This window comes from Puma concolor, chromosome C1, assembly GCF_028749965.1.
Source record: "Puma concolor isolate L17-30 chromosome C1, mPumCon1.1.hap2, whole genome shotgun sequence".
Lineage (NCBI taxonomy): Eukaryota > Metazoa > Chordata > Mammalia > Carnivora > Felidae > Puma > Puma concolor.
This window is the reverse complement of record NC_141674.1, coordinates 32,567,588-32,595,193: the sequence shown is the minus strand read 5'-3', so window position 1 is coordinate 32,595,193 and position 27,606 is coordinate 32,567,588. Positions and strand designations below refer to the sequence as shown.

The window sequence follows — 27,606 nt, the reverse complement described above, 5'->3', positions numbered from 1 at the left end:
GGTCGTGAGCCTGGCTCTGGATTAGGTGCTTTATGCACACAGTCTCCCCGACTCCTCACAACCTAGAGGCGTGCTTCTCGTTCTGGATTCGTAGATGAAGAAGAGTGCTCAGAGAGGTCAAGCCGCTTGCCCGAGGTGACACAGCCACCAAGTGGGAGAGGTGGATGAGGAGCCAGGGCTCTGTCTGCAAAGCCCGTAATAAAAAATAAGACCGGCCCTTGTTCGGCCTTTTATTCCCGGGGCCAACAGGGCACAGAGTGGTTAAGGACCAGGAAGCGTCGCATAAGTGTTTAAGTGATGAGACTGGATGCTCTGCCCTGGTGGGTGCCCCCCCCACCCCGGGCATATTGACTGTGCAACATTGGGCACTGCCCTCCTTCACCTCCCCTGTGCTCCCGCAGGCACAGGCGAGGGCTTCCCAGGAAGTCCTCCCCGCGGTACTGTGGGCTCAGGGTGGTTGTAGCCATTTTCTAGAGAGGAAACTGGAAACTGAGGCCCAGGGAGGTGTAATCAGGGTCCCAGAGGTACCCAGACAGCTGGTGACCCAGCCCCCAGCCCGGGGCTCGGGCTCTCAGCCCTGTGCTGCGTTCCTTCCCTGGGTTGGCAGGAGGAAGCCTTCCTTCCCAAAGCCGCCAGGCTGCCTCTGGCCCGAGGGGAGGTGACGGGTGATGACGAGGGGCACAGATGGTCAGCTGGTCCCCCACCCCCAGTCTCTGAGAAGAGAGGAAATACCAGGCTGTGGGGGATTCCTCCGGCGGCGCCGCACCCCTGGGCCACTTCCTCTGGACACTCTCGTTTTCTTTGTCACTTGTTTTAGTTTCTGCTTTTCTTCCCTCGTTCCTTTTTTTCAAGGTCACTTTCATTTCCGTCTCTCAGTGTCTCCCCCGCCCCACCCCCACCCTTCCTTTCTGTGTGGGGCCCCCGTCTCCCTCCCACAACCTTGGGATCCCCAGTGGCCTGGCCTGCCTAGACCTCGGGTTCCCGGCTCGGGTGGAGGGTCAGGGGTGGGGAGAGGCCGGCACCCTGTCCCTTCCCCCACAGCGGGAGAGCGCGCGAAGGTGGCTCTCAGGTCGCCCTGAGAGGCTAGGCAGTGCTTACGAGTCCCCAGGCTCCCGGTTTAGCCTCTCTGGGCCTCAGGCTCCTCATCTGTGAAATAAGAATTCCAACCTCAGAGGATCTGAGGAGAAAATGAGATGACATATGTAAAGCTCAAATAACCAGTATTTAGAAAAATTCAATAAATACCAGTTCTGCGTCTCCAGGAAATGCCTCTGCGTTCAGTCTCCTACATCTGTGGTCATCTCCCCCCTCCACCCCCCCCACCCCCACCCCACTCCCAGCCCATCTTCACCGGGACCCATGTCTGGCCAGAGGCAGAAACGGCTCTGGCGCTGGGCCCCCAAGGCCTGCACGGGACAGGTCTGAGAAGGGAAGGGAGTATGGCCATTGGCACGCTCTAGGTTCGCACAGCCCGCTAGCCAGAGCGGGAATCCCCACCACCGCGCCCGGCACACGGGCCTCATTCCGTGCAGGCCTTGCAGACGACCACTGCTGGTGAGAAGCTCGGTACTTCCCAGGGCAGCCCGTCCACTGTCGGACGGCTCGGCTTGTCGGAAGGTTCTTCCTTCTGGTGAGCTGAGACCTGCCTGCCTTTGCTTCCACCCTCCCCCTCGGGCCATCTGCAGACAGACCGCTCACTCTCTTCTTCCCCCGTCGTTTCACATAGTGGAATATTGTGTCTAGGCCACCCCAGAAGTGCTTGAACCGTTCCGCCTGCCCAAGACGCGGTATACCACAGCGGTTAAGACCTCAGACTCTAGAACCCAACTCTGCCACCTCACCTCCTGGCGTGGCCTCTTGCTGCCTGTGTGACACTGAGCCCCCTGTGCCCCAAAGAGGGACTTATATGAACAGGTGTGTAATGGGCCAGCATGCTGTAAGTGCCCAGTGAACTTTACCTCCTACCACTTCTCTTGTTCAAAACCAAGCATCCACGGGTGGCTCAGTCGGTTAGGGTCCAACGTCAGCTCAGGTCATGATCTCACGGTTCATGGGTTCGAGCCCCGCATCGGGCTTTGTGCTGACAGCTCAGCGCCTGGAGCCTGCTTCAGGGTCTGTGTCTCCCTCGCTCTCTGCCCCTCCCCTGCTCAGGCTCTGTCTCTCTCCCTCAAAAATATAATAAACATTAAGAAAAATAAATTAAAAAAAAAAGACCAAGCATCCACGATTCTTTTTAATTAAAAATGTAAACCTAAATAAAATAATTATTAAAATAAATATTTATTATTAATTTAATGTTATTTAAAAATAAATTAAAATAGGGGCGCCTGGGTGGCTCAGTCAGTTAAGCCTCCAACTCTTGATTTTGGCTCAGGTCATGATCTCGTGGTTTGTGAGTTCAAGCCCTGCACTGGGCTCTGTGCTGACAGTGTGCAGCCTGCTTGAAGTTCTCTTTCTCCCTCTCTCTCTGCCCCTCCCCTGCTTACACACTCTCTCAAAATAAATAAATGAACATTAAAACATTTTTTAAAATACATTAAAATTTAATTTTTTTATAATCGATGTATAACATTATATTAGTTTCAGATGTACAACATAATGGTTCGGTATTTATATATGTTGTGAAATGATCATCACAGTAAGTCTGGTTAATATCTGTCACCACACGTAGTTAAAACTTTTTTTGTGCGATGAGAATTCTTAAGGTCTACTCTCTTAGCAGCTTTCAAATATACAGTGTTATTAACTGTAGTCACCAAGCTGTACATTACACCCCCAGACTTACTTATTTTTTAACTGGAAGTCTGTACCTTTTAATTACCTTCACCCATTCTACCCGCTGCCCACCCCACATAATTCTTTTTTTTTTTTTAATGTTTATTTATTTTGACAAAGCAAGCAGGGGGAGGGGCAAAGAGAAAGGGAGAAAGAGAATCCCAAGCAGGCTCCACACTCAGCTCAGGGTGGAGCCCAACGCAGGGCTCAATCTCACACCCGTGAGATCACAACCTGAAATCAAGAGTCAGACACTTAACTGACTGAGCCACCCAGGTGCCCCCACCCCCCATAGTTCTTAGCAGCCACTCAAAGATCATCATTCCCAGACCCCTCGTAAGCCATGTTGTCTGCTGGGCTCCAGCTGGCCATCTCCCTCTTCTAACTTGGAGGAGGAGCCTGGACCTGTGGGGACAGCCCCTCATCAGGAAAGAGCCTGGTTTTGGAATGACACCTGAGGTCACATCCCCCCCTCCCCCATATGCCTCTCCGTCCCCCTCTTCCCAGGCCTGATTTACACGGGCAACATCGTGGGCCCATGTGCTCCTCCAGGGCTTACAAAATGTTCGAGACGTGAAAAAGAAAGAGTTTTGGTTCCAAAATATGATAATAGCTGATCACCATGAATGTTTAGTTAATATATTCGAGCATGATTAATTGTTTGGTTTCATTTTTATAAAAACAGCCCTCTCTTTGGGGGCTGCTGTGCTTTGCCTTGCCAAGGCTCCTGATTACAGACAACGATCGCTGAGAAGGCTGAGCTGATCGTTAATCTTATTAGCTACTCCCTGCGAATAATTTCAAAAGCAAAATTATTTTCAAAATTCAGGGTTTTTTTTTTTTTTTTTCCAGCCAAGGAATACATTCAGAATGAGATGTGTTTTATATCATACGGGAGAGGACTTCCAAAAGTGACAGCACCTGGGTCTTACAATGGCCCAGGGACAGGTTGCTTTGTCTCTGAGTCACTAGCTCCCCACCTGCAACACGGGGACAGTACACCTGCTTTCCGAGGTTGTTGAGCCTAGCCCGGATCTCTGGGAGTGTCTTTTGAGGACCACTAGAAGAAGGGGCAGAGGGCAGGTGACCCTGGCTTCCTATGAAGTTTCTATACAGACCCTGGCTTATTAGCTTGATTTTCTGGGTCCTATGGATGTTTGGTCCAGGCTGCCACTAATCCTATTTGGAAGGAAGCAGTACCATAAGCAACAGATTATACTTTGGGCTCTGAGTGGTTCTGGGAGATTCTCAGTTAGCCCTTTGCTGCTGTGTCAGGCAGTCCCGCAACAGCCCTTTAAGGTTGTCTGTCCCCAGCTGTAGCGGAACTCGTCAGGAAGAGAAGTCTCTGCTCTCTTGCCTCTCAACAGCTTTTCCTTGTCAGGGACCGTCATCCCTTTGTTTTGTAACTGGGAGAGGCTTGTGGCAGAGGTAGAGGTGGGGAGACACCAGCTGGATAAGTGGAGCCAGGTTAGAGGTCCAGCTGCATTTCGGCCTGCCTTAAACGTTCTTGGTCCAAGGATGCTATTCAAAGCCTAGAGGTGCCTTTGTACGTGCCCATCCCGCCCAGAGTTGACTGTTTCATTTGACGAGGGTAGAGAGCGTTGAGTCCTGGGTTTCAGTTCTGCCTTTCTCATCCACTTGCAACGGGACTTAGGACAAGTCACTTGTGATCCCTCGGAACCTCGGTTTCCTCCTCTATAAACTGGGGCAGCAGGGGTGCCTGGGTGGCTCAGTCGGTTAAGCGTCCGACTTCGGCTCAGGTCATGATCTTGCGGTCCGTGAGTTCCAGCCCCGCGTCGGGCCCTGTGCTGACAGCTCAGAGCCTGGAGCCTGTTTCAGATTCTGTGTCTCCCTCTCTCTGACCCTCCCCCGTCCATGCGCTGTCTCTCTCTGTCTCAAAAATAAATAAACGTTAAAAAAAAAATTAAAAATAAATAAATAAATAAACTGGGGCAACAAACAGCTGGCCCACCCTTTCCCTGGGTTGCTGTGCGATTATTGGTGGGAAAGGCTTGAAGACCGTCATTGTGAAAGGAGATGACCGTCTTCCTATTTGTCTCGGCATGAGGGCCCCGCTAGAGTCCTTCACTAGCTTCTGCTGGCCCCAGCCTGACTCCCACCCCAGCCTGGCCCAGTCCTGGGGGCCACAGCCCTCAAGGGACAGAGCTGTCTCAACTGGGATGGAGCTCGTGGCCTTAGACAAGACCCAGAAGGTGACCTCAGTGCGGACCAGTGCCTGTGCCTCTAATGACTCACAGATCCAACACCATCCCTCTTGTCCTGCAGGGCCTGTGTCTTTAAAAGTAGAATAAAACAAAATCAAATGATCACCAGGGGAAAAAAAATACATCTCGCAGATAAGATAAAAATAGTCATCCCTACTGTTCCCTCATCACCCACCGGACATGCCCATAATCAAAGACGGGAATTTGTCCAACCAGAGAAGGACTTTGAAGTGATCCCGTGTAACACAGCCTTTGTTGCCGATTTGCCGACTGAAACCAGACAAGTTCAGTGACTTGCCCGGGCTTGCGCAGGGTATGTGTGAGCTGGGGCTGGGCTCAGACCTCCAGTTCTTCACAAGGCACCCGGCCCCTTAGCAGCACACCTCACTGCCCAGGCTCCGCCCCCTTATAGTCACCGGCTCCCAGACTATGACATCAGCTCAGAGAAGGATGCCTTGGGTCTCCTTCGTATGTCTCCCAAGATCAGGGAGGGTGGGTATGGTCAGACGTTCAGGAACCTCTGGAGTATGTGGTCTGGGCCAAGTCTGTTCACTGGTCCTCACTTTTCCCATCAGAATGGTATCCCACCCTACTGTTCGTTCAGTACTAGGCGTCACATGTCAAGGTGGCCTCTTCTCCCAGGAGGACCCAGCCTCACCAGCTGCGCTGAGAGGAGGTTCATGGGGCCACACCCTGACGGGGGTGAGCACACAGGAGACTTCTCTGAACGCTGCATTTGCAGAGTGAGCAAACTTTTTACCTAGGCTTTATGATTAGGCTATAGACTGTGTGTTCCCCCAGAAGCACATGCGGGAACCTAATAAATGTGATGGTATTGGAAGGTAGGGCTTTGGGGACACAATTAGGCGATGAGGGTGGAGCCCTCAGGAATTGGATCAGCACCCCTGTAAAAGATCCAAAGAGTTCCCTTGTCTCTCCCACCACGTGAGGACACAGCGAGAAGACGCCGTCTATGAGCCAGGAGGCGGGTCCTCACCCGACGCTGAATCAAGCCAATGCCTTGATCCTGGGCTTCCCGGTCGCCAGAAAACTGAGCAACAGCTTTCTGTTGCTTATAAGCTACCTTGTCTATGGATTTCCATTATCGCAGTCTGAACGGTGTGCTTATTTGGAGTGGCTTCGGAAGGTGAGAGCGAATGGTGGTGGAAGGGGATATAAAAGCTCATCCCAAGACACTGCTACCTTGATGCTAATTTGATGCTAACTTGTAGAAGGCAGTTCCTGCTTAGGCGGCTCCAAGGCTGTTAGGATCCCAGGAGACGCGAAGGGCTGTGTTCTCTGGATGTACAGGCAGAAGGTGACATTTGAAGGAAGTGGGGAAAGCTACTTGCTCTCCATTGCTACAGCCAAGTTGCTAGGACCTATAGGAGGGGCAAAGGTACTCTGTTGTCACTCACTCCTTAGCAGGAACTACTTACTCAGATTGCTGTCCAGCCTCGACCAGAAGAAACCTTTAGGAGCGCTTGGCCCTTTGTCTGAAAGTGGTGCTGCCTTTCGTTCCACTGCTAAGCTAAATCGATACCTCCCTCTTCCCAATTTGGACAAATCTATTGGACAAAATTGTTTGGGCAAATTTATTTGGACCAAATCATTGTGTAGGAATTATCTCGATTTTACGTTTTTCTCCCGTTGGCTTTCCTCCAGTTCCTGGCACCTGGTACTGCTTGATGGCTGAGGCGTGCTCACAGGCAATAAAATAAAAGTAGCAAACAAATATCAGCGAGAATGATCAGAATCGGCCAATTCTGCTGAGTTTCACACCATCTTTTTTTTTTTTTTTTTTTTTTTTTTTTTTTTTTGCGGTGGACGTGCATGTGTGGGGGTTGTGGGTTGTGATTTTATGGTGTGGGCACATTTTCTGCTAGTAAAATGGTGCCCAGTTCATGGGATGGAGCCAGAGGTAGAGTATTTCATGGAGTTCCCCTCCCCCCCCGCCCCTCCCCCCTCCCCCCCCCCCCCCCCCCCGGTCCCCAAATTCCATGGCTTCCAGCTGTGGCAGTGCTCTGACGATGGAGATAGTGGTGAAGAGAAGAGGGGCCCTGGGAAGGGATGGGGTCCCCCCAAATTCAGGCTTCATCTCGGACATGCCCCCACCCCATCCGAGGCAATCAAGTCCTGTGTACTCAAGATCTGTCAGGCCCCCTTCGTCCCTCTCCCACTGCTAACAGCTCTGTCTTATCTGGCTTTCTGTCCCTACTTCTGACTGCCACCACCGCGCCCCTCATCTCTTCTCCGCAGTGCACCAGGGGATCCTTCAAAAACACAGATCAGGTCACATCATCCTTTGCATTACATCCTTTCGTAGCTCCTGTGGCCTCCAGTATTAAATGCTAAATTCCCTTGGAGTGGCTTGCAAGGGTCCTCCGGATCTCGCCCTGGTCTTTCTCCTCTCCCTTTGTGCTATAGCCTCCCGGAGGATAGGGAAGTTCGGTGCCTCCAGGCCTTTGCAGACATGCTTCCCTCTTCCTAGAAAGCTCTGGGCTGAACCTCCTTCCCCAAAACTGGCAGGCACTTGCATGCATGTGTGCGTGCACACACACACACACACACATACACACACAGACTCAAAGGAATTCCTACTCAGAGAAAGCCTTCCTTGACTGCCCCCTCCACACATGAGGCCATCTATCCAATGTTCCAATGTGCTTCTGCACCCCTGGAGTCACTCCACTCCAGGACTTGTCACTCTGCAATTGTCTTTTTGCTAGTCTGCCTCCCCTAGTGGACCGTGAGTACCTGGAGAATAAGGGACTGTCCTGCCATATCCCAGCTGCTACATACAAAGGAGGAAGGAGAGAAAGAAGGAAGGAAGGAAAAAAAGAGGAAAGAGGGAAGGAAGAAAGGAAGGAAGGAAGAAATGAAGGAAGGGAGGGAGGGAGGGAAAGAAGGGAGGAAGGAAGGAAGGAAGGAGAGAAGGAGGGAAGGAAGGAAGAAGGAAGGAAGGAAGGAAAAGTGGGCCAAATTTATTTTGCCAATCTCATGGTTCAGTCAGGACCAGCCCTGGCATCCATGAGAAGTTCATGTCAATTCAACAAAGATTTCACAAGCACCAGCTACCTCCCGGGCTGGTCAGAAGGGTAGAACAAGGGCTCTGCTCTGGTGGGAGGTGAGACAAGTCTACAGTGGGGCAAAGCAGACCATGTCCACATTACAGAGGAGACACACACCAAGAACCCCGGGAGCCTGCAGCGGGGAGGAAGTACACCGACTGCACCAGGTTGGGGGAGGTAGGGATGGCCAGGGGCGTGCTCACTGCTGGGACAATGGTGTTTCTTCGCTCCCTTTGGAAGACTTCCATGCCCACTCTTTCTGGTGGAGTCAATCACGTCACATCCCACCCCCCCATGCTGCCCCATGGGTCCCCTCTTAGGGACCATACTTGTGTGTCCCTCAACACAGCAGAGAGTAAGGCTAGAGCACAGACTTGCGTGACTTTCTGAGCACAGACTTTCTGTGTTCCAGCCCCGGCTCTGTGCCTGGGAGCAGAGTGACTGCAATTGTGGGTGAGTTACTCAACCTCTCTGGGCCTCAGTGTACTCATCTGGTATATCCTTCATAGTATCGTCGCCAGTGTTCAATGAATTAATAGAGGTAAACCCTCAGGCCTGCATCTGGCACAGGATAAGAGTTGTATAAACTTTGCTATTAGCATTAGTAATTAACCTGTGCACCCATCTATGCCTCTTGCTCTGGTGCGTGAGCTTTTTTAACTGTTGCGATAACATTTGACATGAAATCCACTCTTTTAGTATTTGTTGACTATAGGTGTGATGTACAGCATAGTTCTAGGCCTTATTCATCCCACATAACTGAAACTTTATACCTGTTGAATAGCACCTCCCATTTCCCTCTTCCCTCAACCCCTGGAATCCATATTCTACTCTCCGTTTCTGTGAACTTGACTACGTTTGTACCTCCTATAAGTAGAATCAAACGCGATCTGCCTTTCTGTGGCTGGCTTCTTTCTCTTAGCATCATGTCCCCTGGGGTCATCCATGTTGCTACCTGTTGCAGGATTTCCTTCCTTTTTAAGGCGAAATAATATCCCCTTGCATGTGAATGCCACATTCTCTCTATCCATTCATCCATCAGCGAACGCAGGTTCCACGCACACCTTGGCGATCATCAGTAATGCTGCGGGAGTATCGCAGGACAGATATCTCTTCAAGATTCTAATTTCAAAAAAATTTTTTGGAGAAATACCCAGAAGTGAAATTGTTGGATCATATGGCAATTCTATTTTTGATTTTCTTGATGAACTACCAATGGCTGTGCCATTTTACATTCCCACCAACCGTGTTCAAGGATTCCAGTGTCTCCACTTACGGGCCTCTTGACCCTCAGAGCCCGGCTCTGGTTCTACCTGGAGATCCCTCAACACCTTGCGTAGGAACTGCCCATAATAGGCTTTGAAAAGGTGGCATAATAATGAGGCATATTCGGTGCTTGAGTTGGGTGAGCCAGGACCAGACGAACACATGTCTCTGGATGGACCCAGGCGTGTCCACGTGGAGTGGACCTGTGCATGGGCCATTCTATTTGAGGGATGTGCCAGTGGAGAAAACAGTGGCAGTTTTCTACCTTAGCCCCTTCAAGAGTGGCACTGTGGGGCACTGTGAGCACATCTGGTTCAGTGTGCTGGAGTCCCCTGGCTGCTCAGAAGATGTTCCAATATCTGGGCCCCAGATGGAGGCCAGGGAGGATGTTTCAGCATGGGCAGGGGAGGCGTAGGATGGGCCAAGGTGGCTTGGCTGAAACCAAAGCCAGAGTCTGCTGACTCAGAGAGGCTGGGCCTCTGGAGTGGCAGGTGTGAGCTGCAGACCCTCCAGTCTGAGTCCTGGTGGGACCAAATTGCTCCCCATCTTGGCTTCCATCCTTGGCCTGTGCAACTTAGGGCAAGGGACAGCCTCTGCTGGTGCAAAGGCCTTGGGGGCTGGGAGTTGCAAAGGCCCTGGGGGCTGGGAGTTGTACTCTCCTGGCTTCAAACCCAGGCTTTGCTACTTAACCAGGTATAGGACTCAGGCGCAAGACACCGCAGCTCTTCAAGGTTCGGTTCCATGCGTGGTGTGGCCGTGAGCCATCATCCCACCTGGGGTGCCCTGTGGTTTAGGGGAGGCTGAGGAGGTGCTCTGGGTGTGTCCCTGTCCTCATCCCGGTCCTTGTATCATCCATCCGATGTGGTGGCTTTTGCCCCAGAAAGATGGGTGTCCCAGGAAACCCAAGGCCTTGAGATGAGCCTAGGACTTCTTGATGGGCATAGGAAAATTGGTCCCAGGTCTCCTGAACGGTGTGGGTCAGCCGATGACTGCCTGTTGGTCAGAAATATCTGTTCTGGGGCCACCTCCCTCCCGTGTCAGGGACGCACTCATTTGGGAGTTGGAACAATTCAGGCACAGGAAGGAAAGCCTAGGCTGCCTCAGCTGGTTTTAGATAGGTGAGCTATTCATGTGAATGAAGGAATTATTGTTGGTCACATCTTACTTTCAACTTAGAAGAAACCCAAATCATCACTGGAACCTCACTGTTGTCCTACACCCTCAACGTTCCACCGTCTGTGCTCTGTCACTTTGTTTCATCGTCTGCCTGTAATGCTACTCCCGTACTGAGCAGTGGAGTCTGTTTGCCCAAATCCTCCCCATCTTTTGAAGCTCAAATGAATCCCTCCTTCCCCTCCTCCTCCTCCCCTTCCAGGAAGTCCTCTGGGGTGCCCTTTGCACAGCTACTGTTCACGGCTTCTGTAGCACCCTCTGAGTCCTCCACTCTGGCTGTTGGGCCCTGGTCTTTTATCATATCAATGGTGTGGGTCTTATCAGCCCCACTTGGCCATGGGCTCTTGCCCTCCTTACCTCCGGACAGGCCCCAGTCCCATCAAGGTTCGTTTCAGCCCAGCCAAAAGGGAGGTTTAAAACATGTACCTCCGTCCAAGCTAGAGTCTTCTGGAAACTTCTCTGCTTCCCTTCGGTCTTGGATCCCACTGCCTGGGGTGCGTTAAAGTCTTATAGCCATAATTGTAACACATGCCTCTATGTGTGTGTGTGTGTGTGTGTGTGTGTGTGTGTGTATGAGAGAGAGACAGAGAGAGAGGGGTGGGGAGAGTTAGAGACAGAGACACAGGAGAGCGTGGAAAGAAGGGGAAAGGGGATTGATGAGGATTCAGGCCAGGCCACACACACAGAAGGTTTCTGTTTCGAGGTGGGAGCGAAACAGCCCTTATTCTCCATCAGCTAACATGCTGGGGCAGACCCTCTGTGGGATACTTAGCCTGTTAGCTGGGGCAGGTCAGCTGTTCAGATCACAGCAGAGTTCAATCTCTGTCACCTTCAAAAAGAGATACTAGTGTCCTTAAAGTTTCGCTAATAATTATCACAACTGCAAGCATTCACCGTGCTAAGCCCTTTACATATGTCATCTTAATTTTCATGAGCACTATTTGAGATAGATGCCACACTAGTCCCGTTTTTCAGATGAGGAAACAGAGGTTCGGAAAGATCCCGTGCTATAGCAGGTGTGAGGTACAGACACACGGCCGGTGTGTACCACGCCCAAGATCATCTCCGTCACCCACACGCATCCCCCTGGGCTAGGAACCTGGACTCCGGGGTGTAAGGGCCTGGCTCTGCCGCTGGCTGCCGAGTGTGGGACATTCAGTGCACCAGGCCTCAGTCTCTCCCTCTTTAAAATGGACTCAGCGCTGCTGAAGGGCCCTGCCGGCCGTCTTCTGCTGAGAACCTGTGCTTGAGAGACTGAGTTCTCTGAAGCTGAGATGCGGTTGTGTTCATTCTGGAATGCCCAGCTTCTCGGCCGTTCTGCAGCCTGCGTTGGAATGTAGGCTCCATGGCAGTAAACGCTTCTGTCCACGTGTCATATGTCTGCCATATGTCAGGGCCCCAAATAGCCGGTGCTTGGCATGTGGTAGGTACTCAGTTAATATCTGTTGACTGAGTGACACCTGTCTCACCCCAGAGCCCCGCCCCCCGTCAGCAGCCAGCAGCCAGCGCCCACACTCTGGCTGGCCGGTTGCCCACTCGGTGGCGCACGAGCCCTGGACCAACAGGCAGCAAAGTTGGCCTCTCCCCCTGCTTGGCCAGGAACCAACAACACGATTCTGGGCAAGTCACCTAACCTCTCTGAGCCTCTTTGTTCGCCCAGAGCACTGGATGAGGAGTCTGAGAAACACCAAACTCATTCCCGCCTCAGGTCCCTCGCATGTACCATTCCTTCTGCCCGAAATACTCTTCTCCCGAATGCTCTCTCCACTGCTCCTTCGCTTTATTCAGGCCTCTGCTGAACTGTCACCTCCTTACAATCTCACCTCCTTAGGGAAGCCTTCCCTGACCACCTTCACTCAAACACCTCCTCTGGTCACTTTCCCTCCCCCAAGTTGTTGATTTCTTTCATAGGACTCATTTGTTGATATTTATCTGTCGAGTGTGGGTGGACTATTTCTCCAATAGAATTTAAGCTCCAAGAAGGCAGGGGTTTTGTTTGATTCAATGCCTAGAACAGTGCCTGACGCCTAATAGGTGCCCAATAAATATTTGTTGAAGGAAGAAGAAAGGCAAGGGCCGGCGTCATGGGGCTGCCCTGGCCCAGAAACCTCCACCCGGGTTCTGATCCCCCAGAGGCTGAGCCCCTTGTGACTGCTGTCTGCCCACCTGCTCACTCAGCCTGAACTCCATGAGGCCCAGACACCGTCCCAGACACATTCTGGGCACCTCCCTCATGGGAAAGGAAGCCCAGAACTGCATCCTGAGGGGACAGGATGCAAGGCACCTAGCTCTCCTCGCAAGGGGAAGACAGCAAGGCTGAGGCTTGGGGGAAGGCTGGTATCTTCTGCTGAAATAAGAGTAGTTGTTCAGTAAACATACCCACTTTCCATGACATGCTGCTTGAGGTCTGGTGGCTGTTGCCAGCACTCAGACGACTGGACAAGGAGGCTCCCGTGTCTGAGAGGCGGGAAGAAGAGCGAGGCGCCCGATGTCTGGCGCAGCCTGGCTTCCTGAGACTGCTTTGTTCCCATCTCCCACCCTTCTGGCCCCTCGTGGCTCCCCACAGGTCTTCCCCGCCCACAGGAGAGGCAGCCCCTCAGCCCAGGATTCGTGGCTCTCCATGACCCAGCCCCACCCAGATGGCCAACCTGCTTTCTTCCACCGCTCCTCCCGGAGGCCTCAGCCGCAGCAGGGTCTGGGAGCTGTGTCCCCACTGCCCGGTGACCAGTCCCCTCGCCGAGCTTTACTCGTGCTGTGCTGGCTGCCCCCAGTGCCCTCCACTGCTCCTCCTCCAGAAAGCCCTCCCTGACTACACCCACGCGTGAGACCTCTCCCTCACTGGGCCCCTCCGGGTCCCCTGGACTTGCCCACTTCTTTTTTTTTTTTTTTTAACTTTTTTTTTTTTTTATTTATTTATGGGACAGACAGAGACAGAGCATGAACGGGGGAGGGGCAGAGAGAGAGGGAGACACAGAATCGGAAACAGGCTCCAGGCTCCGAGCCATCAGCCCAGAGCCTGACGCGGGGCTCCAACTCACGGACCGTGAGATCGTGACCTGGCTGAAGTCGGACGCTTAACCGACTGCGCCACCCAGGCGCCCCCGCCCACTTCTTGAGGATGCTTGGGAAATCGATATGGAACAACTCGATCCATGGGCGGAGCCTCCTGCCTGTGGGAGGCCCCGTGAGAATGGGAGAGAGCTGGGGTAGGCAGTACCTCCTGTACCCTCTGCACCTCCTGGCTCGATCCAGTGAGATAATGAACACGGATGTACCCTGTAACCTATAAAGCCCTGTTCTGCCTCAGCCCAGGGTCCTTTATCTGGTCTGGACTCTTGCACCGGGATCCCCATGGGCCTCCCTGCCTCCAGCTCACTCAGCCCAGCTAACCTCCCCACAGAGGTCTTGCTGAAACACAGATCTGGCCATTTCCCTTCTCCAGCATCCCCTCCTTGTAGGTTCTGGCCCAGTGAGCCTGTGCCCTGCTCTCAGACCCTCCTTGTGCTCTCCTACCTCCTTGCCTTTGCTCAGATCATTCCTACTGCCTGGAATGTCTCTCCCTCCCTTCCTCATTCTATTAGACCTTCTTCTCCCTTTGGAATTCCCTGACCCTTCCAGGAACCACTCTGGGTCCCCGGCTATGTGTCCTGCCTCATTTATTTGCACAGAAATGTCACCCTCTTAGAATGTCACCTCTGTTAGAGAAGCCTTCTCAGACTACCCCCGACTCAAACACCTCCCCTGGTCACATTCCGCTCTCCTCCCCAAGTTCTCCGGGCGCTGCTGTGGCCTTCAGGGTTGGCTTGGCACAGAGAAGTGCTAATATAAAGGTTTCTCCCGGGGGGTGGTGCTATGGAAGATAGTCTGTGTGCCAGGCCTGGCTCTCTCTACATGTCAGTTTATCAAGGCCAAGGCATAGTCCTTTAAAAAAGCCACTGTCTTTTCACCTATGATAGGACCAAGGCCCAGAGATGCTAAGGGCCTTGCTCAAGGTCACACAGCAGTATGCGGCAGAGCTGGCCTGGGATCCCTGGTTGGGCTGATCTCACAGCTTTCCGCCATATCGCCTGACTGTGACAAAGGTAAGGATAACAAATCTCCTTCCGAAACACGACTGTTGATAAACTGCCCTGGGGAGGCTGTTTGTCTGCTTTTGCTGTCCAGTTCTGCATCTCCCGCGAGCGTTTCCATCTGAGCCCCGGCAAGCAGCTGGCTGCAGCACCAGGGGCCGTGTCCCCAGCCGCCTCCCCGTCCCTCATCGGGTCTGCTGTTGTTCCCTTCCAGGCCACTGGGACCCCGGCTCCAGATCGAGGTTAGACCCAGTGCTTCTCTCTAAGACTCCTCAGAGCGCCAGGGCCCGCCCTGGGCCCGTGTCTGCCCCAAGCCGCCTCTCAGCCCTGACATCCAGGCTGCAGATCAATAAATCTGTCTCCTGCTCTTCTCTCCCAACCATCTGTGTTCCCGGGTGGTCCCCGGGGAGTCTGCCAGGCTGGCTGCAAGCTCCCAGGTCGGGGAGAAGAAGTTATTTTGGGGCCATCTGTTTGAGAGGTGCCTCTGGCTGGGGTTCCACAGCTGAAGGAAGTTACCCAGGCAGTGGGGGGCTGCCTGGAGGGGACAGCAGTCAGGGAAAGAGAGCCACCTTTATCTTTAGGCTCGGGGCCAGGACACGCGAGCCCTCCCTCGAATCACGCAGACCCGTGAGATCCCAGGCGTAGCCACATCTTGGACATTTCCCTGGGGCAGATGGTGCCAGAGGGAGCGGGGAAGACAGTCTGAACCACACCCCCCCAACTTCTTTTAAAACACATACACACACCCTTAAAATTGGGTTGCCAGTGACAACCTGGCATATCATCTTTTTATATTATTCTTAGCCCCTCTGTTGCCTTAGCAACGGAACAATGCTTTTAAATATAGCAGTTAATTTTTTCAGCTCCAGCAACAAAGTTCTGGTGCTGTCCAGAAGGCCAATGGCTGTTTTCTCTCCCAGGGGCAAAGCCCTTCAAACTCATCTGGCCACATGTCAGCCCCAGAGCGCGAGCTGAGCTGGGTGTCCTGACACTGGTAGGGACCCTCTGGGCTCCCTGACCCGGCCGCGCTCCAGAGTCAAGGTGCTGAAGAAAGAATCTGGGTTCTGGAATCAGCGGACCTGGGTGTCTGTTCCTCCCTGACCCTGAAAGCCTAGCTGTTTCTCTCTGACACTCAGTTTCTTCTCCGGTTAATGGGGTGGCAGTTAATGGGGGTGGTGCTTCACAGATTGCGGTGGGACTCGAAGTTGCTGAAGGAGGCGAAAGTGGCACGTGGGGAACACTCCAGAAATGCATCTGTGCTTCCTCCTTCCCTGTCTTCCTCCCCTCCCCCATCCTTCCCGACCTCTGTCCCCTTCTTCCTTGCCTCCCTCTCTCTTTTGCTCAACCTCTCTTTTTTTCTCAACCTCTCCTCCCCACTGCCTTGAATTATTGATGTGAAATTCCCAGCCAGTAACATCAGAGGGTTAAAATCCATAACCAGCCTTCCTCTGGCCTCCCCTCGGATCACCCTCCCTCCATGGGCTGGTGAGCTCATCAGAGTCATTAATCATACATCAGGGCTTGAGAACCCAGGCCCCTGTGGTCCCTCTGCTGAGCAGCCCCGGGCAGGAGGCAGCCCAAACGGGATGTCTTTTCGAAGGGCTGGACTGGAGCAGAGCAGGCACCTCGAGTGGGAGCTTATCTGGGAAGGGGGTGGTGCTGACAGCCTGTGAGGGGCTCCATCGGGAGCACTCCCTGGTGCTCCTCAACTCCCGCACGCTCCCTCCACCCTCCTGCACCTCTCTCCAGACCCTCCTCCCCTGGCTGGCTCACCACCCACTCTGTGCATTCCAGAGCTCAGCATGGCAGGTCTTCAGGCAATAGACAGAAAGTTTCTAACTGCTCAGAAACAGCCAAAACATGGCACGGCTGCTCAGCAGGTAGTGAGCTCCCTGTCACCGGAGAGTTCAGTGAGAGGAGAACACAGTGGGGCAGGACGTCGTGGAAAGGACTGTAGAGCCAGGTTACAAATGGGGTACTCTGGCTTCAACCTATGATTCTGGAATGGAAACAATGATATTAAAATCACCATATAATTTTGCGGAACCTTAGACACTGATTTGTATCCTCATTTACCAAAAAAAAAAAAAAAAAAAAAAAAAGAAAGCGAATTTGCCCAGAGTCATTAGTCTGTTAAAGAAGCTGACCCCGAATCCACAGTTCTGCCTTCCCTCCTTAATCTTCAGGTTTAGCTTTCCTGGCCGGTAGCAGTCAGGGGGATGGTTGTGGACCTGTGGAGTGGCAGCTGGGTGGGACCCCCTGAGTCCAGGCTGGCTGCTGGGGGCCCTTCAGGAGCCCAGGCCGCTCCCTGGGAGCAGGCCGTCTCATTCAGGGCAGATACCACAAAAGGACCCAAGTGCCCTCAGAGCCGTGGGAGCCCTGAGGAGGGAGTGATGCCCACGACGGGCCACAGACTCTTGCGGGCAGTTCACACCTTCCTCTGCTTCACCCTCTCCCGGCTCTGTGAACGCGGCACAACATCCAGTCTTGACAGGTGCTCCGCTGAACTTGTCAAGGTCACACGGCTCAGAAGTGGAGGGACCACGTGCGTCTGACAGGAGGGCACCACTGACATCCGTGGGAGGCGGCAGAGGGGAGGGACAGCCTGCTGTGCCAGCACAGCCACAGCCCTGTCTTGTCAATCTCCATCGCCTGCGGCCAGTTGGACACTGGTGAGCCAGGAGGTGGTGGCCACGGGGGACCCCCGCCTAGCAGAGCTGCTTGGTGCTTTCTGCCCCCGGAGAAGATGAGGGAAGGGTGCTGGCGAGGGGGGCAGAGAGACTGTCATGGTGAGCAGGGGATCAGCTCTAGCCTGTAAGACAGGAGACGTGGAGCAGCTCCGGACTCTGTTGCTGGTGCTCTGTGACCCCTGAGGCAGACCATCTTGGGGCCACGGTTCCCCGCGTTACTCAAGGATGGAACACTCATTGCCCTGCTTGCTTCGTGTGCTAATGTCACCTTGCCATCATTAGCATCAACCTGACCATCTACCTAAAACGTCAATCGGTGGCAGGTGCCCACCGTCCCCTTACCCTGCTGGATTTTTCTTTATAACATTACCTGCCCTGACATTCTATCATTCTCCTCTTCGCTTATCTGTGACCGCCTTTCTCTGCCATGAGACTGTAAACCCCATGACGGTGGGAACTGGAGTTCACTGAGGGCTGTGTCTTCAGCCCCTGAACAGCGCCCGGCCCATACGAGCACAGAGCATGTCGGTGAATAAATGAATGAAAAAACGAATGAATGAAGGAATTCACCCACATGACTAGTGTGGCGTGTCCTCGTGCTCCTGCAGCCCCGTCCCTGCCTCCTTCTGGCGGTTGTCACAAGGCACTGGGATTGCTTGTGTGCCATCTGTCTCCCCACACACTGTGAGATCCCTGAGGCTGAGCACGGAGCCTAGCCTGGAGAAGGTGCTCGATAAACATTTGTCAAAGCCACGAGTCAAAGCACTTGGCCACCCTGAGCCGCAGTTTCCCCACTTGTGTACCAGGAGTGTGGTCACCCCAGAAGCTTTGTAAGCACCCTCCCGCTGTGACACTCTGGTATTTGTAACCTGTTGGCCGGCTTTTCTGCACCTGCTCCTTGATGTGTTTGCTGCCCGGTGCTTGTCCTGACCGTCCGGGGCTGCTCACTGGCCAGAGCCTGCCTTCCCCTTGAGCAATTAGAACCTCAGAATAGCCCCATTGTTTAGAATCAGGTGCCTGGACCCTGTATTTATCTCCAGCGTGCTGAGTGTGCCCGAGTCCCTGCCAGCCACATGCTGGGCATCATTGGGACCGCTCGGGCTTCTCAGCCCCGAGAGGCCATGTCTCTGGCTGCGGTGCAGAAGGCAGCCAGCGCCAGGGGGAACAGGAACCAGTAAGGAAAGGCATGGAAGGGAGCCAGTCTCCACTGAGGCCTGGGCACTTGACATGGATGCTTCATGTGTGTCCTCATGAAGGCCACACAAGATGGGTGTCATTAGTCCCATTTCACAGCCCAGGGGTTGGGGGCCGAAGGAGGCTACCCTTCACCCGGAATTGCCTCCAGTTCGTAGAATTTAGAAGGGACAGACCTGGGATCTGAACACAGGACTGTCAAACTTTGTCAGCTTCCCCTGGACGGCGGGTATGATGGTCAGCTGCCTTCAGCCCTTGAAGCTGTCGCCTGTGACTCCCAGTGAGCAAGTGAAGGACGGAACTAGCCTTGTGGACGCTGTCATGGGGTCTATGTTTGCAAATAACCAGGCCTGATTTCTGGCTTCTTGTCCCCTCCTCCCCACCCCCTGCCCGTTCTTCCAGAGCCATTAAATCTCACGTCCTCCCTGAGGGACCCGGCATAAGCCTGGAGAGCTACAGAGTGAGAGAGGCCAGGGAGTTGAACCAACCACGCCCTCAGAGCAGAGTGGGTACCCAAGGCCAGCCCAGACAGTGGCGGTGGGAGGAATCGAGCCCAGGCCTGCAGCAAAGTCTGGAGAAACAGAGTCCAGACAAGTAGCTGATATAGGACTATCAGGGGGGCATCCCGGCACTGCCACTGATCAGACAAGTGACCTTTGGCAAGCTGGCCTTCGGCTCCCTTATCTGTAAAATGGGAGCAGTGATCGTCACTGCCTGACATAGTTCTCTTTGGGGATTTGCTCAAGGGGAGTTCATGTACAATCCTCACCCAGCAAGAAGCACCTGCTTCATAAGCCACCATTGGCCACCATCATATCACGACCGTGCTGCACAGTCCCAGCACTGGGGACTTGGGAGCAGGGTGTGGGGCTACAGCTGGGCATTGGACCAGGACTGAGGAATAAGGCAGGTGCTGGGCCTTGGGGACAGAGCAGTGACACAGCTTCCAGAAACAGGCACAATATTAGAGCAGGCAAGTCTGAGCCATCAGGTGATGCTGATGATTATAAGACGGAGGGTTGGTCCGAGAACAAGTGGTAGGACTGAGCCTGCAAGGGGACCCAGCTGTTGGAAGAGGAGAGATGAGGGAGGAGAGAGCCAGACCCTCCCTGGGGGCTTAAGGTTGGCATCATTCTGAGTGATTAGGAAACATGAATTTACAATTTCACATGTTCAGCCTATTGAAGCAGAACCATGGAATGTCAGAGCTGTGTGACCTTGGAGATGATGTGGACTTCCCAGGGTCATCGCAGGGTAAGAACACGTCCCTGCTCATCACCGTGCCTCTCTTTCCCTTTTGGTCACATGAGAGCGGTACCTTAGATGGCTTTTAGGATCTTTCCAGCCCCTAACGTGACCCATAGGGGGTCTTTCTGGGGCTTGTTCAGCATCAGGAAAGGGGTAATGGACACTCTGAAGAGGCAGTGTGCAGGCGTGGATGCAACAGGAAGAACCTGACCCCCCCGTCTAATGCACGAAGAATGAGATGGAGGGAGGAGTGTTGGACCAGCTGCTGTCCCTTTAGTCTCAAGCAAGGCTGTCTGTCTGAGGCACTAGAGTCACTTGCATACCTTGGGACTCAAATTGCCATAAGCTGGAAATCTTGCCGGGGCTCTTCCAGCTTCTGATGGAGATTGCTTCCTGACCTAGGCCTGCTAGCCCCTGACTGCCCCACTCCGCTCCAGGCACTGTCCCTCCGATGCACCTGTCCAACATCTGAGCCACAGAGGCCAGAAGCTCATCCATGCCCAGGGCTGGCAGGGGCTGGAATTGGCCTGGTTGCCTTGAACTGTGCATCTGGCGTTCCCACGGGTGGTGGCAGTTGAGGGGGCGGGGCCATGTGTCTGCTGAGCTATAGCCTCCCTCAAACCCTGCTGTGTCAGTGACTGCATCCCTGGGTTTACTTCTGGGTTCTGCCTCTGTTTCCCTGCCGTAGACTCTAATTCTCTACGAGGGTCAGAGCTGCACATGAACTGCAGACCCTGAGACCCTGACTGGCTATTACAATTCCACCCAGACCCCACTTTGGGCTAGACTCTGCTTCCCATGACCGTCAGGCTGCTGGCCGGGTTCTTGTCCTAAACAAGGCAGACATCCAGGAAATGGCCCTGCCCTTCTCTTCGCTTTAGAGATTACCACCGCCAGCTGGGACACGGAAGCTGCCTGTGTCCCACCTGTGAATGGCCTGCTTGGCTCCATCACAAACTTCCTCCGCCTTCTGGATGCTCCCTTCTCCAGGCTTATTCCTGCCATTGGCCCTTGGTGCTGCAGTCCCAGCCTGCTGCTGGGGCACACATTCCCATGTGTGGGAATTCCCAGCACTGGCTGGGTAGTAGGATGCTTTGGGCAGCAAATAACAGAAACGTAACAAGTGGCCTAAGCAATGAGGATTTATTAGCTCCAGAAGCTTGGAGATAGAGGCAGTTCCAAACTGAGTAACCCAGCAGCCCAATAATGTCAAGGGTACAAGTCCTTTCCAACTTTCCCATGCTCTGCCAACCTCACCACCAAACTGCATCATCTCATCCAAGGTCATAGGACGGTTTCAGGGGCCATTTGCACACATGGTGGTAGATGGTGCAGAAGAGGAACATCTTCCCCAAAATCTCTCTCTCTCTCTCTCTCTCTCTCTCAGTCTCTCTTTTTTTTTTTTTTCTTTAGCAAGGAACCCCTTTCCTAGAAATGCTGAGAAGGATTCCCTTAGCTGTAAAATGGGAGTAATAGGTCCCGTTAGCAAGAACTGAATCACATGCCCATGTCTGACCAGTCACTTGCAAATGGAATCAAACTACCTTTATGGCCTTGGATTAATCATGGTTTACCCCCTGGGGCTGGGGAAGGTGGGACCCAATAAAAGCAGGTCTCCACCAACAGAGAAGAAACAAGGGAAGCTCCTGGATAGCTCCCAGTATTTAACTTGAACTTTTCCTGTTTGGGTTTGGTGCCATTTTGACTTCTTCCTCTTTGTACCCATTAGGGCTCTTTGGTGTAAGCAACAGAAGCTGACTTTAGACAACATAAGCAAAAGGGATTAAGTTGGAAGGATAATGAGAAACTCCAAGAATTGATGGGAAAGCTGGATAACAAGACTCAGAAAGGACTCAGGGCTCCTCAGGGGAGCAAAAAAACAAATTGGTGGCTGTCTTGCCAAGGCCACAGAGATGGAAGTTTCCAGGACCTAAAAGCGAGCATCCAAGTATCTAGCTCCGCTTCATGCCCTCCCCTGGGCTGCAAGGGAGCCTTGGTTTACTGTCCCCCAAGACCAGGACCCCCAAATGAAATCAGGGTGCTATTACAGAAGCGGGGAGAAGGGATGCCACAGCAAATGCCCACCACAGGAGCTCATGATGCCTGGCATGACGGTGTGGTACATGTCCCTCACATCAGGGCAAAAGATGCACATTCACAACTGCATGGGGACAGCTGCTCAGAGGAGGAGACACATGAGCCCTCTGTCAGGTCCCCACAAAGGTGGTCCCCCTCTGATATCACCCTGACAGGTAGATGATTCTGTCAAATCCTCCTAGAGGCTTCCTGAGCCACTTACCTGGGCAATGGCCCCACCTGGCTTTTCCCAGCTGCTCTAGAAATTCTATCCGTGTGTCTTCAATTCACCAATTACAGGAAACCGGTGATAGCCCCAGAACATTCCTGAGCCTTTCTTTAAGAGTGTGTGAATCAAGGGGCACCTGAGTGGCTCAGTTGGTTGAGTGTCTTACTCTTGATTTTGGCTCAGATCATGATCTCAGGGTTGTGGGATTGAACCTCTGCACTGGGCATGGAGCTTGCTTAAGATTGTCTCTCCATCTGCCCCTCTCCCCTGATCACATGCTCGCTCGCTCTCTTCTCTCCCTCTCTCTCTCTTCTCTCTCTCCGATAAGACTGCATGAATCAAAGGTCAATTCCCAGTCTTACCATCCCCTTGCCATGGCAGGTTTTGGAGTTGGCCAAGTGTATTGCTGCAAAGAGCACACCATTATTGAGCACCTACTGTGGGACAGGTCAGGCACTAAGCACTTAGCATGCACTATCTCATTTAACCCTTATATGGCTGTCATTTTCCTTTTCTTACACATGAGGAAACTGAGGTTTGGAAAGAAGCAATGACTTTGCCATGGGCATAGCCAATAAGTAACACAGTGGAATTCAAATAGGATCCAGAGCTCCTGTCTCAGTCACTTCAGTACAGTGTTCCACACCCCACTGCCAACAGGCTTCTTTTCTTCCTTCTTGGAATAGGAATGGGATGTGACCTTGGTTCACATGTGTGTCCTCTAGGCTTATTTACCCACCAGAGAGCCTCTTCACCTTAGGCTTCAGCCTACCTGTCAGAGCCTTTGAATTGAGCCAGAACTGCCATCCTGGAGAGGTCAAGTCCTTCCTTACCTCACCCAGGGCCCTCCATGGAAGCACAATCATGAGTCCCACTTTCTTATCTTCACAATGAAGACTTGTCTTTTCCCTCATAGTTGTGTCTCTAGAGGACATGGCTCTACCTTCTGTGGGTGCAGAGCATCCTTTAGGCTGCTCTTGCCCGTGCCTTCGACCTGGAAGAAGACCAGGGACTCTCCAGGTCCCCAGAGGGATGGGCCAATGGAGCAGTTTGCCAGCTGGGCTCCGAAAAGTCCCAGAGGCTCTGCCTCTTCAGGGGTGGTACCACTCAGCTTCTACCAGAACACCCCATCTTTCTCTGTTTCTTGTCCTGGCCTTCAACGTAAGTTGAAAATTCATGGGTCCATTGGAGACACTGATACTTTTTCCGCCAAGATTCCATGTGATTTTCCACAAATAAAAAACTCCTAAATCACCGTGGCCACCAGGAGAATTGCCCCTACAGAACCATAGCTTAATGTTCTCTCTTGGGCATCATTGGAGGGCTGATAACCAGGAATAGCCATATATGCAGGAAACAGTTAAGCATATCGGTAAAAAATAGAGAAAGTTGTCCATTGTTTTGCTCGACTCTCTTGAAACAAAGACCCTGGTGACCAAGCCCTCTCAGAAAGAGGAGAGTTTGACCTTCCTTGTTCCCTGGCATCTTCCTACTATTGACAATAGAACCCCTTTGATTTTACTCTTTGCCTTGGCTGCTAGGATGTCCAGAGCTAAGCTATTCAACTAGGCATCTCTCTTTATTTATTTGTTTGTTTGTTTGTTTGTTTGTTTTTTAAATTTATTTTTGAGAGAGAGACAGAGCACGAGCAGGGGAGGGGCAGAGAGAGAGGGAGACACGGAATCCAAAGCAGGCTCCAGGCTCGGAGCTGTCAGCCCAGAGCCTGACACGGGGCTCGAACCCATGAGCCATGAGATCATGCATAACCTGAGCCAAAGTCGGACGCTTAATTGACTGAGCCACCCAGGTGCCCCTAGGCATCTCTCTTTTTAAAACATGTGTATTTCACCTTTATATAATACCTGTGCATTTCTTAAGAATTAGAAAGTAAAAACTAGTACAAGCAAGCAAAAAAAAAAAATCTTACTCATCGTGTTAATATTTTCATCTCTTTCTATTTTTCATGTTTTATGTTCTGTCTAGGTACAGTTTCATGCAATTTCATTTGCGTGGGTTTTTTTTTTCTATTTACATAGGTGAAGTCATCCAATCTATAAAACTTTGTAGCTTGCTTTTCTAAACTTCATATCACATTCTTAAAGGATGCATCATATTCCACCAAGTAGGTCAGAGGTCAGCAAACTTGTTCTGTAAAGGACCAGAGAGTAAATATTTTAGGGTTTTGAGCCACCCTGTTTTTGTCCCCACTGTTCATTCTGCAGCTGTTGCACAAAGGCAGCCAGAGACATTGTGTATGTGAGTGGGTGTGGTTGTGTTCCAATAAAACTTTATTTACAAAAACAGGCTGCTGGTGGGATTTGGCCTGCAGGCTGTAGTTTGCAAGCTCCTAATATTGATGTGCTCTCATTTTCACAGACCTGTTAGCCATTTTCACGTGTTGGCACTTAGATTTGCTTCCAGTATTCAGCACTTTGGTATTATAAATGAGGCTGCATGGGATTTGCATAGAATTTTTTCCCTTAGACTACATTCCTGAAAACTGGGATGACTCTGCCCCGAAGTATGGATATTTGTGAGGCAGAGCTCTTGGTGAAAGCTGTGAAATTGCTTCCCAAAACACTCTGACGACTTCCACTACCCGCAGCGATGTGAAAGCGCTATTTCCCCAAACCCTGTGCGCATCGGGCATTGTCCTTGAAGACACTTACATCCAGTCTACCCTGCCCCTTTACATCCAGACTCTGCTTTCATCTGATGTTTGAGCCTTATGCTACACTTTTATTCTTTAATCTTCCTGGTGTCCTTTTTTTTTTTTTTTTTTTGAAGTGGGCAAGATGTAAGCAACCAGGGGTCAAGTCCAGGGGTGGGGGCACCAGGGAGGCACAAAGTCCTGAAGGTTCAGGGCGGGTGGCACTGACCAGTAGGGCTGACGGCCGTCCTTCTCTGCCGGATGAGGGACTTTGAGGAGCGGAACTTCCAGAGTCTGTGGGCCAGGTGGGAGTTCGATAAAGGAAACGTGGAGGGAAGAGAAAAGCCTGGATTTGCGGGTCAGATGATTCAGGCTTCCATCAGGCTCCATGTTTGTGAGTGGGGGCAGGTTCATTGCCTCTCTGAATTGCTCATCTGTAAGGGGGACAAGGCAGTCAACTGCACAGGATTGTCATGAGGATCCCACGTGATCTTTAATAACGAAACTTCACATAGTGCCTGGCATGTAGGAAGGACTTCATGTGCCTTTGTTAAGTGGAATTGACTTGAATGTTAGGGTCCTAGGAGTGATGGGAAATAGATCATATGGATATCTTTTAAAATCAGAGAAAGAGTATGGCTGCAGTGCATACTGCATGGTGGGCCTTCAAAATGTAACGGATGGATGGAGGGATGGAGGGATGGAGGGATGGAACTTTGAAGCCGAACAGCTTCAGCTTTGTCACTTGTTAGTTACACGATCCTGGACAAAGTACCTCCCTTTCTAGGCCTCTGCTTCCTTCTCTGGAGGATGGGTTTAATAAATAAGGATATTTATGTAGTGCTCACAGATGAGGAGGCTGAGCTATGGGGTGGCTTATTGCTTCAGGGTCTCACAACGGCTACCTGGCGAGACCAAGATGCCCGCCCACAGGCTATTGTGAAGGTGAAAGAGACAAGGAATGGGAAGTCTCTGACTCGGTAAATGTTTGTTCCTCTCCCTAAGCAGGTTGGGCTGCCAGCCTCAGGGTCTTGGCTGAGGAAACGGAGCACAGGGGTTTGCAGCCCCCGCAGGGACAGGGACTGCCTCAGAGGCAGCTGCACGCCGGCTGCGAGTTGCTTGCACTGGCACTTAGGAGGAACTCTCCAAAGGGGTTCTCTAGAGACCACCCTTCCCAGGGGGCTGCTTCCCAAGCAGCTGTCTCGCCTCCACAGGGCCCAGTCTGCGCTGGGGCCAAATGGAGAATATGCCTTTTCGCAGCAACATTTTGGCCTTGAGAGGGGCGCCCAAGCTGCTGTCACAAGGCGTGTCCCTAGCAGAGGCATCCAGAACCCACATGAGGGAGAGTGTGGTGGAAGGAACACCTGGCACAGGACAGTCCATAGGATGGGCTCCATCACACTGAGGGCTGCTGACCGCGCCGGGCTCATTATCACTGTCACTATGGACTGGGGCCAGGGACAGGAGGCTTTACCTCCTTCATATGACATTTAATCCTTTCAGGGGGGTGGGGTGTGAGTATCCCCATTTTATGGATAAGGAAACTGAAGCAGGTACATGGAGGTAAGCACACAACTGGTGAGTGAGTGACAGAATGACAGAATGACAAATGAGGACTTGAATTTAATTATCTGACTCAAGAGCCCATGTTCTTAATCACCAGTCATATTTACCATCCTTCATTGGACATGAAACCTCTTGGTTTTAAATTTTTTTTTTAAACGTTTGTTTATTTTTGAGACAGAGAGCATGAACAGGGGAGGGGCAGAGAGAGAGGGAGACACAGAATCTGAAACAGGCTCCAGGCTCTGAGCTGTCAGCACAGAGCCCGACGCGGGGCTCGAACTCCCAGACCGTGAGATCATGACCTGAGCTGAAGTCGGACGCTTAACCGACCGAGCCACCCAGGCGCCCCAAAACCTCTTGGTTTTAGAAGAGCCTTCAAGTCCTAGAATAACCGATCTCCTTCCTGCTGGATTTGGCTATGACCCAGGAACTGGGGGACTCTAGATTCCTTGAGGCCAGAGCTCCAGCTACTCTTTGGACTTGCTCAGTCCATACTTGAATTGACTTCTTTCCGGGGAGTATGTCATCCATTCAATGATCCCACAGATGGTTATTGGGGATCTTGTGCATGCTAGGCCTTGTTCTAGGTACAGGGATGCATCGTGAATAAGAATTATAATTAACCCTTACTATGTAGCAGGTACTATTCTAGACGCTGCCCATAGATTAGCCCATTTATTACTCACAACACCCCCATAGATACCTATTATCCTTTCTTTATAGATGATGAAATTGAAGCACAGAGAGATTAAGTAATTTGTCCAAGATTCCACAGCCAATAAGTGTCAGAGCCAAGATTTGAGCCCCGGCAGTCTGGGGTCAGCCTCAATATGTTTAACTGCCCCACACTGTTGTGGCTCTCATAGTTCCTGCCTTCGTAGAACTTACAGTCTTTCTTTTCTAATAGGTATGTTGAAATAGCACCAAAACAATTTAATTCCAGTTTGTTTGTTGAGAAGTGAACTGGGCAGTGAGAATAGTGATCCTGGATTTATAAAGTACTTGACATCACAGGGCCATTGGGAAGGAGTCATGGTCACAAACGGGTCCTTCTCCCACTTCCCACCATGGCCTTGACTGCTGTGTGCCCTTTGGCAAGTCTTGTCACCCCTCTGAGCCTCCATTTCCTTATTTACAAAATGTGTTGTCGATACCTAGTCTAGCTGCCTCTAAGCTCTTTTGTGGAGACTGAATGACATGGCAGGTGTAAACAAAATTTCACAATAGAAAAAAAGAAAAGCACTGGGCAGGGATTTGTTATTGATCAAAGTGAAAATTTGGTGAGTTTGATGAATGAATGAATGAATGAATGAATGTTCCTAGCAGGCCTACAGCTTGGCTTGGGTAACAAATGGCTCTCTTGAAGAGATCTA

At 52.0% G+C, this 27,606-nt stretch overlaps 1 protein-coding gene across 3 annotated transcripts in view; it reads left to right on the top strand.

Moving 5' to 3' along the window:
* HIVEP3 (HIVEP zinc finger 3) overlaps positions 1–27,606 on the top strand; it is a 477,777-nt gene that overhangs the window by 279,777 nt on the left and 170,394 nt on the right. The window lies entirely within an intron of this gene.